At 40.4% G+C, this 9,560-nt stretch overlaps 1 pseudogene; it reads left to right on the plus strand.

The window, feature by feature from the left end:
• Window positions 1-9,098: 9,098 nt before the first annotated feature.
• Window positions 9,099-9,198, plus strand: LOC127109110 (uncharacterized; annotated as a pseudogene).
• Window positions 9,199-9,560: the final 362 nt, after the last annotated feature.

The following is a 9,560-nucleotide window of genomic DNA, read 5'->3' on the forward strand; positions in this document are numbered from 1 at the left end:
GCCCTTTATCTTTTCACGCACATAGTGGAGTAACCAGTTAGTGATTATGATCCGCTTTTAGCTAGAAGTTCTGGTACATAAGTCGGATAACTTCGTTATTCAGTCCATTGCAAATTGTGGGGGATCGAACCGTAGTCCGCCCTACCGAGTTCAGTACCAGATACCTACTGAACCAACTCATAATGGATCTTTCATATTGTGTTTTTTGCATGATCTGCAACCTTTAGATTAAATGATCTGGTAAGGATCACCTAATTTAATCAGTGCATTTCCTGATATATTCATATATTTTGTGTTACTTTGGGGATCATTCACTTATATTCATCGGCTCTCCACGTAGTTTGCTATTAAGATGGTGCTGACTTCTCGTATAAACTACTCGGGGTTACTATAAAACTAAAAGTTCAAGGGATTGGTATAAGAGGTACTTATCCTGATCTAACATGTTGAGGTTCTCAGAGCGTTGTTATGGTAATAATTTTTGTCTTGATTTCACTCAAGTTTTATAAAGTAAGCAACTTTTGTACTTATTGGGTGTGTTAAATTTTTGTTATGGCTCATGAAAATTTTTGAGGGAATAGATAATAGAAATTTTTCACACTCGGGACTTAACATAAAAATTTATATATATATATATTTTTTTTTTAAATAATGATTAAAGAGGGAAATAACATTAAAAGGAAAGGTACATACTTGAAAAATGGAAATAGGGAGAACAAGTTTTCCCCCCCATACTTAAATTAAACATTGTCCTCAATGTTTTAAGGAAATGAAATACAATATGGAAAGGAAAAAGAAACTACAACTAAGGTTGTCTTCCGCCTCTGGTTCTTGGACCTGGTGATCTCGGACGTAAGTCTAAGTTGTCGAACCTGCTGAACAACTCAGTAAACCGCTGGTCGGTTATGGCATTCCTAGCATCCTGTTGCTGTTGCATTTGACGCATCATCTGCAGCATTTCGACATTCTGTGCCTGCATACCATCGATAGCATCCATAATGTCGTCGTTGGTTGCAGGCCTTCTTCGTCGACGACGTTGGGAGGATGGGCCAGTTGCATTACTGGAAGGGTTGAGCGGGACTGACTGTTGTGTAGGCGGATGATCACCTTGTTCCATTGCTTCAAACTCATCTGTTTGTGGGTTTGTTTGTAAAGGCTCGGTGGTTTCAAGAGCGTTTAGATCGTAGAGGTGGCGGTCGGGGTTTGTGACATCAGTGAGGGCAGTATTTGGTAGAACAACGCTTGGGACTGCCTGGTTGTTCACCATAAGATAATATCCTCCGCCTACTCTGTTCTTAATCAGGCGGCTGGAGCGACAATAGCTGATATCCATAGATAGGGGAGGTAGGGATTCTAAAGTTTGGGGTTTATCCCCTAGGTTTAGGCCAAGTGCTATGGTGGTGATTAATCCACCAATTATAAAAGGTTGCCGGCCTCTAGCACATAAGGTGCGGATATGATGAAATAGAAAGGAGGCGGCGTTTACCTGAGTATCCGGTTCGAAGACGCATTGGAGGAAAAATAGCTCCTTTGAGTTGACCTTGCTGTTGTTTGGCCTTCCAAAAACTGTGTTTTGCAGGATGCGGATAAAGTACCGGATAGTGGGGTTATGTATATGGGAGAGAAGGAGCTCTTCCCAGTTGTAGGTATCTATACCGGTAATTTTCTTGAAAAGGCCGAAAACTACAACTGTGTTCCAGTTTGAGGTTGGAGGGATTCTGGCGTGCAACAGACCTTCTGTGGGAAATTATAGCATGGTACTCAATTGGTTTTGGGTTAGGGAGTACTCGGTGTTAAACATACGGAAGGTTGCGGTACCGGTTAGAAATTCGTCTTCACCGGCGGGAGTGGTGTAGTCGTATGAACTTAAGAATTCTAAGGTTAGGGATGGGTAGGTGGGTTGATTATGAGTGCAAAGGAAGGTTAAGTTGGCTTGACGGAGCATCCATTCGATACCTTGGAGTAATCCTAATTGTTGTAAACAAGGTAAATCGGGGTACCTGGTGGAAACGACGCCGCGCTGTTGGAAACGCTCGAATTGCTCTCTCTGATAATTGTCATCTTCGGATCGGAAGATGATATTTCCGAAATTCTGATTTCCCGCCATTGTGATGAATTTTGAAGGGGTGATTTGGAAAGAAAAAGAAATGTATTTGATAGGAGAGAATGGTTTGTGGTGAATGAAGGGAGGTTTGGTGGGTATTTATAGGAGAAGAATTTGGAAGGTGGAAAGAAAAAGGGGTTGAAAAGTAATTAAGTATGGTTAAATGAAAAATGAATGGGGAAGGTAAAAAGTTAAAGGTGTAACGTTCGTCTCCAACGGCTCCTTAACGTTCACTAGTCTGAGGAGTGTTACGCTCGTCACAGGAGTGTGACGTTCGTAACATGCAATAGGCGTGCCGTCCGTTATGGATTGTGTGACGCCCGTCACACATTCCTTTTTGGCAAGGCTTCTGTAGCGTTTCACAGAATTACTTTGGTAATGAATTTTATTTTTGTTATTTATTTTGTTTTGTTTTGCTTATGATTGGTTTATTCTGTAATTTAATTTATCGTGCATGCTTAATCTGCTTTGCATAATAATAAGTCATAGGTAGCAACAGTAGAGCATAATAGCTATTGCATAATAAAATTAAATAAACAGCTTCAATAAAATGATCATAATGTAATACAGGAAAGGAAAACAATGAAATGAAAGAGAAATAAATGTGAACATGAATTCAAATAACATTAATGAAAAAAATCTAACTTAAAACTAAATAACTTAGAAAAATAACTAAATTCTATCCCTCTGTACGATCTCTGGCCGGAGGAGCAAAAGAGTTAACACGATGTATCAACTCGTGAAACTGATTTGTCATACTGCTCATGTATCCTAGAACTTCGTGTCTCATGTTAGTAAATTCTCCTCTAAGGGCGTCTTGTTCTGACATCAAAGCTTCAATGGCAGTGTGATAATCAGTTCCGGGCATATGATGCCGGAGGTCGGATATGGATGATTCTTCGGTCTGAACAGGTTGAGGCGGAGGGTCAATATCATAATAGTCGGATGGTGTCTGAGGGTCAGATTCAGCATGAGGGATCTGGTCAACATAATTCTCATAGTCATCACAAATCTCATAGTCCTGGATGGATTCAGTGGATCTAGCAGGAGTAGGGGTTTCGTTCAGGTTGTAAAGCCACTTACTGCGGTTATGAATGCTTGTCCTAGGATCGGGCATGGTGAATAAGCAAAGAACCTGGTTATCAATAATAAGCTCAAACTCATCAGACCCTAGGTTTGCTATGAACATAGTGTTGAAGAGGAAGGGTATACTCATAGTAGTAATGCCACAAAAAGGGTTTAGGTCAAGCATAGGCTGACGTAATCCAATAGCATTACCTATCATAGTTATCAAACCGCCTATTCTGATTGGTGCTCGCTCATCCTGGATAAGGTGGTCCAAATTAGCTAACATAAAGGTAGCACCGTTTACTGGACGGTTCTGGGAGGCACAAAATATGATGAAGAGTTCATCACGTGAAACTGAAGTACTGTTTGGCTTCTTCCCAAATAAAGTGTGGGTCAGGATCTTATGGAAATAGCGGAAGGCTGGGTTGTGTATGTTTCCAGAGAGAAACTCATGTTCTTCGGGCTCATCATTTCCAGTCAGCTTACCCCAAAAGTGTTCAAGCTCTCTATATTCAAAAAGTTCTTCCTGGCTTACAGTGAATGTATCAAAGGAGGTAGGAAAACCCAAAAGATTGGTAAAGTCTCTAATATTAAATTGGTACTCCATGTTGAACATTCTGAACTGGATAAAACCTCTGCTAATTCCTTTTCCATGGCTGGGTAGATAGATTAATGAGCTAAGGAATTCTAGTGTGAGTCTCCGATAGGTGGTGAAATGTCTTAGGATAGGGGATGTCTCCCATCCTATCTGATTCAGCAAATACAGGACACTCTGTCTCAGTCCAAGGGCAGTCATAGCCCAATCATCAGCATATAAACTAGGTAGCATCTCTCTAGCGGCTAGTTCTTCAAACTTTTGTTTCTGAGCCATTCCTCTGAACTTGATACCCATACGATCAATATGTCCCATCTGGTTGGTGCTAGCTAGAGAAAAGAAAACATGAGTTTAAGTCAGGATTTGGCCAAATGCCGAAAGAAGGAAAAATTATTATTATTATTTATTTATTTCTTTTTGAATAAATCAAGAATGAATACTAAACAGAAATTAAAAGAATAATTAAGAAAGAAATAGGGGAATGATAATAATAGAATAAGAAAATAACAAACTAATTTGTGGGTTGTCTCCCACTAAGCGCTTTGTTTAAATGTCGCAAGCTCGACAAAGAAACTGTTAAATATAATCTATAGGTCCTGGGGGCGTTTCGTCTAAGTGTAGGATTTGCGAATCCTCGTTGGTTTCCGCATAGTGATAGTGTTTCAGACGTTGCCCGTTTACGGTGAACGGTTCTGTAGATTTTCCTTTTATTTCTACCGCTCCACTGGGAAAGATTTTAGTGATATGAAAAGGCCCTGACCATCTGGATCGTAGTTTTCCCGGGAATAACTTTAGTCTAGAGTTAAATAAAAGTACTGCGTCGCCTTGCTTGAAGATTTTCCTTGATATACGCTTGTCATGCCATTGTTTTGTTCTTTCTTTATAGATTCTGGCGTTTTCATAGGCGTCTCTTCTGAGTTCCTCTAATTCGTTTATGTCAAGGATTCTCTTTTCACCGGCGGCCTTATAGTTCAAATTTAGATTTCTAATAGCCCAATAGGCTTTATGTTCTAATTCTACCGGGAGGTGACAGGATTTTCCATAAATGAGCTTAAATGGGGTCGTCCCTATGGGGGTTTTATAAGCAGTTCGGTATGCCCACAAAGCTTCTGGTAATTTCAATGACCAATCTTTCCTTGAAGTGGCGACCGTTTTTCTAGTATTTGCTTGATTTCTCTGTTAGACACTTCCACTTGTCCACTGGTTTGAGGGTGGTAAGGTGTCGCTATCTTATGTCTCACTCCATACTTAAGTAGTAGTTTTTCGAGTACCTTGGATATAAAGTGTGATCCACCATCACTGACTACTATTCTTGGGATGCCAAATCTCGGAAATATTATATTTTTAAAGAGTCTAGTTACTACTCGGGTGTCATTTGTTGGAGAAGCTATAGCTTCGATCCATTTTGATACGTAGTCAACTGCCACGAGTATGTATTTGTTACCGAAAGAGGATGGAAAAGGTCCCATGAAGTCTATTCCCCACACGTCGAAGATCTCTACTTCCAAAATACCTTTTTGTGGCATCTCGTCACGTCTAGATATGTTTCCCGTGCGTTGACATCTGTCACATTCCTTAATAGCCGCATGTACGTCCTTCCATTAAGTTGGCCAATAAAAGCCGACTTGTAGGATTTTAGAGCAGGTCTTGGATGTACTTGTGTGTCCACCATAAGGAGCGGAGTGGCAGTGTTGGATTATATTTTCTACCTCTTCTTCGGGTATACATCGACGGAAAATACCATCGGGGCCTCTTTTGAAAAGTAAGGGATCATCCCAATAATAGTGTTTTATGTCGTAGAAGAATCGTTTCTTCTGCTGGTAAGATAAAGTAGGTGGGACTATTCCGGCAGCTAAATAATTGACGAGATCAGCGTACCACGGTGTGGCAGATATAGCTAAGGTGGTTTCTACTTGCATGTCGGAGCTGTTCTCTTCCAAAGTAGCTATAAGTTTGTCGTACGAGAAATCATCATTAATTGATGTTCTTTCCGGTTCAAGGTTCTCAAGTCTAGAGAGGTGGTCTACTACTACGTTTTCAGTTCCTTTCTTGTCCTTGATTTCTAAGTCGAATTCTTGTAGCAACAAGATCCATCTTAGGAGTCTAGGTTTAGCATCTTTTTTTGTTAAAAGGTACCTGATAGCAGCGTGATCAGTGTAGACTATTATTTTGGCTCCGACCAAGTAAGAACGAAATTTATCTAGCGCAAATACCACTGCTAGGAGTTCTTTCTCGGTAGTGGCGTAATTCATTTGCGCTTTATCCAGGGTTCTGCTTGCGTAATATATAACGTGAAGCTTTTTATCCTTTCTTTGTCCTAAAACAGCACCTACAGCATAATCACTGGCATCGCACATTATTTCGAATGGTTCATTCCAGTCTGGTGTCTGCATTATGGGTGCTGAGATCAATGCTTGCTTAAGCTTTTGAAATGCTTTTAAACAGTTATCGTCGAATATGAATTCAGCATCTTTCATCAACAGTCCGGTTAAAGGTTTAGTTATCTTAGAGAAGTCTTTGATGAATCGTCGGTAAAAACCGGCGTGTCCTAAAAAGCTTCGTACTTCTCTCACGGTTCTTGGGGGTTGAAGATTTTCGATTACCTCTATTTTGGCTTTGTCTACTTCAATTCCTCTGTTCGAGATGATGTGTCCTAAAACAATTCCTTCTTGTACCATAAAGTGGCACTTTTCCCAATTAAGTACTAAGTTTACTTTTACACATCGCTCAAGAACTCTTTCCAGGTTTTCAAGGCATTCTTCGAAACTTTGTCCGTATACAGAAAAGTCATCCATAAATACTTCCATGATGTTTTCGAGAAAGTCGGCGAAAATTGCCATCATGCATCTTTGAAAGGTTGCAGGGGCATTACACAGACCAAACGGCATTCGTCTATAAGCGAAGGTACCAAAAGGGCACGTGAACGTTGTCTTTTCTTGGTCATCAGGGTGAATTGGTATTTGAAAGAAACCTGAATAACCGTCTAGATAACAGAAATGTGAGTGTTTTGCTAATCGTTCTAACATTTGGTCAATGAATGGTAAAGGGAAATGATCTTTTCGGGTTGCTTTGTTTAGTTTCCTATAGTCAATGCACATTCTCCATCCCGATTCGATTCGTTTAGTTATAGTTTCTCCTTTTTCGTTTTCAATAACGGTTATGCCTCCTTTCTTTGGTACAACGTGTACAGGACTAACCCATTTGCTATCAGATATAGGATATATAATACCTGCTTCCAATAACTTGGTTATTTCCTTTTTTACTACCTCACTTAGGATCGGATTTAGTCTTCTTTGGTGTTCCCTAGAGGTTTTACAGTCTTCTTCTAACATGATGCGGTGCATACAGATAGAAGGACTTATTCCTTTAAGATCGGTGATGTGGTACCCTAGTGCGGTGGGATACTTCCTTAAGATATGTAGGAGTTTTTCTGTTTCGAGTCTTCCTAGGTCTGCATTAACTATCACAGGTCGTTCAAGTTCTAAGTCTAGGAATTCATATCTCAGATTTTTGGGAAGTGTTTTCAGGTCAGGGGTTGGTTTGTTAGGACATTGCGTAGGATCCGGTGTTATTGCTAAACATTGGTTAGATTTGTCTTCTAAAAGATAGTCTGATGATTTGTCTTCTCCTAACTCTGCTTCTTTTATGCATTCATCGATGATATCCATGAAGTAACATGTATCTTCTATTGCAGGTGCTTTCAAGAATTTGGAAAGAATGAACTCAATTTTCTCTTCACCTACTTCGAAGGTGAGTCGTCCTCGTTTTACGTTTATGATTGCACCGGCAGTTGCTAAGAACGGTCTTCCTAGTATAATAGGTGTAACATCATCTTCTCTAATGTCCATAATTGTAAATTCAGTGGGAATGTAAAACTGACCTATGCGTACGGGAACGTTTTCAAGGATTCCTACAGGATATTTGATGGAACGATCTGCTAGTTGCACAGACATTTTGGTTGGTCTTAATTCTCCCATTTCCAGTTTCTTACATATGGATAAAGGCATAACGCTAATTCCGGCTCCTAAATCGCATAAGGCTTTGTCAATGACAAATTTTCCTATGTGACAGGGTATAGAGAAACTACCTGGATCCTTGAGTTTAGGAGGCATGTTTTGGATTATAGCGCTACATTCGGCAGGGAGTGTAACGGTTTCGCTATCCTCAAGTTTCCTCTTATTAGAAAGAATTTCTTTTAAGAATTTAGCATATGAGGGCATCTGCGTAATAGCTTCAGTGAACGGAATTGTAACGTTTAATTGTTTAAGGAGATCAACAAATTTTCTAAATTGGCCCGCATCTTTGGTTTTAACAAGCCTTTGAGGGTAAGGGATAGGTGGTTTGTAAGGTGGTGGAGGTACATAAGGTTCCTTCTTTTCTAGGGTTTCCTTATTACTCTCTTCCTTTTCCTTAGGTTCACTTTCCTCAGTTGATTTCTTAGGGTTTTGGTTTTCTATCCTTGGATCAGACGGTCCTTCCACTTCCGTTCCACTTCTTAATATAATTGCATGAGCTTGGCTTCTCGGATTAGGTTGGGGCTGTCCAGGGAATGTACCAGTTGGGGCAGCAGTAGGTGCTTGTTGTTGGGCTACTTGTGATATTTGTGTTTCCAGCATTTTGTTATGGGTAGCCAAGGCATCTACTTTGCTTGCTAGTTGTTTAAGTTGTTCGCCAGTGTGTATGTTCTGGTTTAAGAAATCTTTATTGGTTTGTTGTTGGGAAGCTATAAAGTTTTCCATCATGATTTCCAAGTTGGATTTCCTAGGGGTGTTATTGTTAGGCATGGATGGATTCGGTTTCTGATATCCCGGAGGTATAGATGGGGCTTGATTTGGAGACTGTCCAGGTGCGTACAAAGCATTATTACTCTTATATGAAAAATTTGGATGGTTCTTCCAATTTGGGTTATAGGTATTCGAGTAGGGGCTTCCTTGAGCATAGTTCACTTGCTCTGCTTGGATTCTAGTCAAGAGTTGACATTCCGCAGGGGTGTGACCTTGGATTCCACAGACCTCGCAATTCTGAGTTATAGCAACCACGGCGGCTGGAGGTGATACGTTTAGACTTTCAATTTTCTGGACCAAAGCATCCACTTTTGCGTTAACGTGATCAAGGTTACTTATCTCGTACATGCCAGTTTTCGTTTGAGGTTTTTCCACCGTTGTTCGTTCGGTTCCCCACTAATAGTGGTTTTGGGCCATGCTCTCGATAAGCTGGTAAGCATCAGCATAAGGTTTGTTCATTAATGCACCACCTGCAGCGGCGTCTATTGTTAACCTTGTGTTGTATAAGAGACCATTATAAAATGTATGAATTACTAACCAGTCTTCCAAACCATGGTGTGGGCAAAGTCTCATCATGTCTTTGTATCTTTCCCATGCTTCGAAAAGAGACTCGTTGTCTTTCTGTTTAAATCCGTTTATCTGGGCTCTTAACATAGCTGTTTTGCTTGGCAGAAAATATCGGGCAAGAAAAACTTTCTTCAACTCGTTCCATGTGGTGACTGAGTTGGAAGGGAGAGATTGAAGCCATCTTCTAGCGCTATCTCTTAATGAGAAAGGAAAAAGACGAAGTCGAATTGCCTCTGAAGTGACACCATTAGCTTTAACAGTATCGGCGTATTGGACAAATACGGATAAATGAAGGTTTGGATCTTCGGTAAGATTTCCAGAGAATTGGTTCTGTTGCACAGCCTGCAACAGCGAAGGTTTAAGTTCGAAGTTGTTTGCTTCGATTGCGGGCGGAGCAATACTTGAATGCGGTTCATCTTGCGATGGAGCGGCGTAATCTCTA

Source organism: Lathyrus oleraceus, chromosome 7, assembly GCF_024323335.1.
Source record: "Lathyrus oleraceus cultivar Zhongwan6 chromosome 7, CAAS_Psat_ZW6_1.0, whole genome shotgun sequence".
Lineage (NCBI taxonomy): Eukaryota > Viridiplantae > Streptophyta > Magnoliopsida > Fabales > Fabaceae > Lathyrus > Lathyrus oleraceus.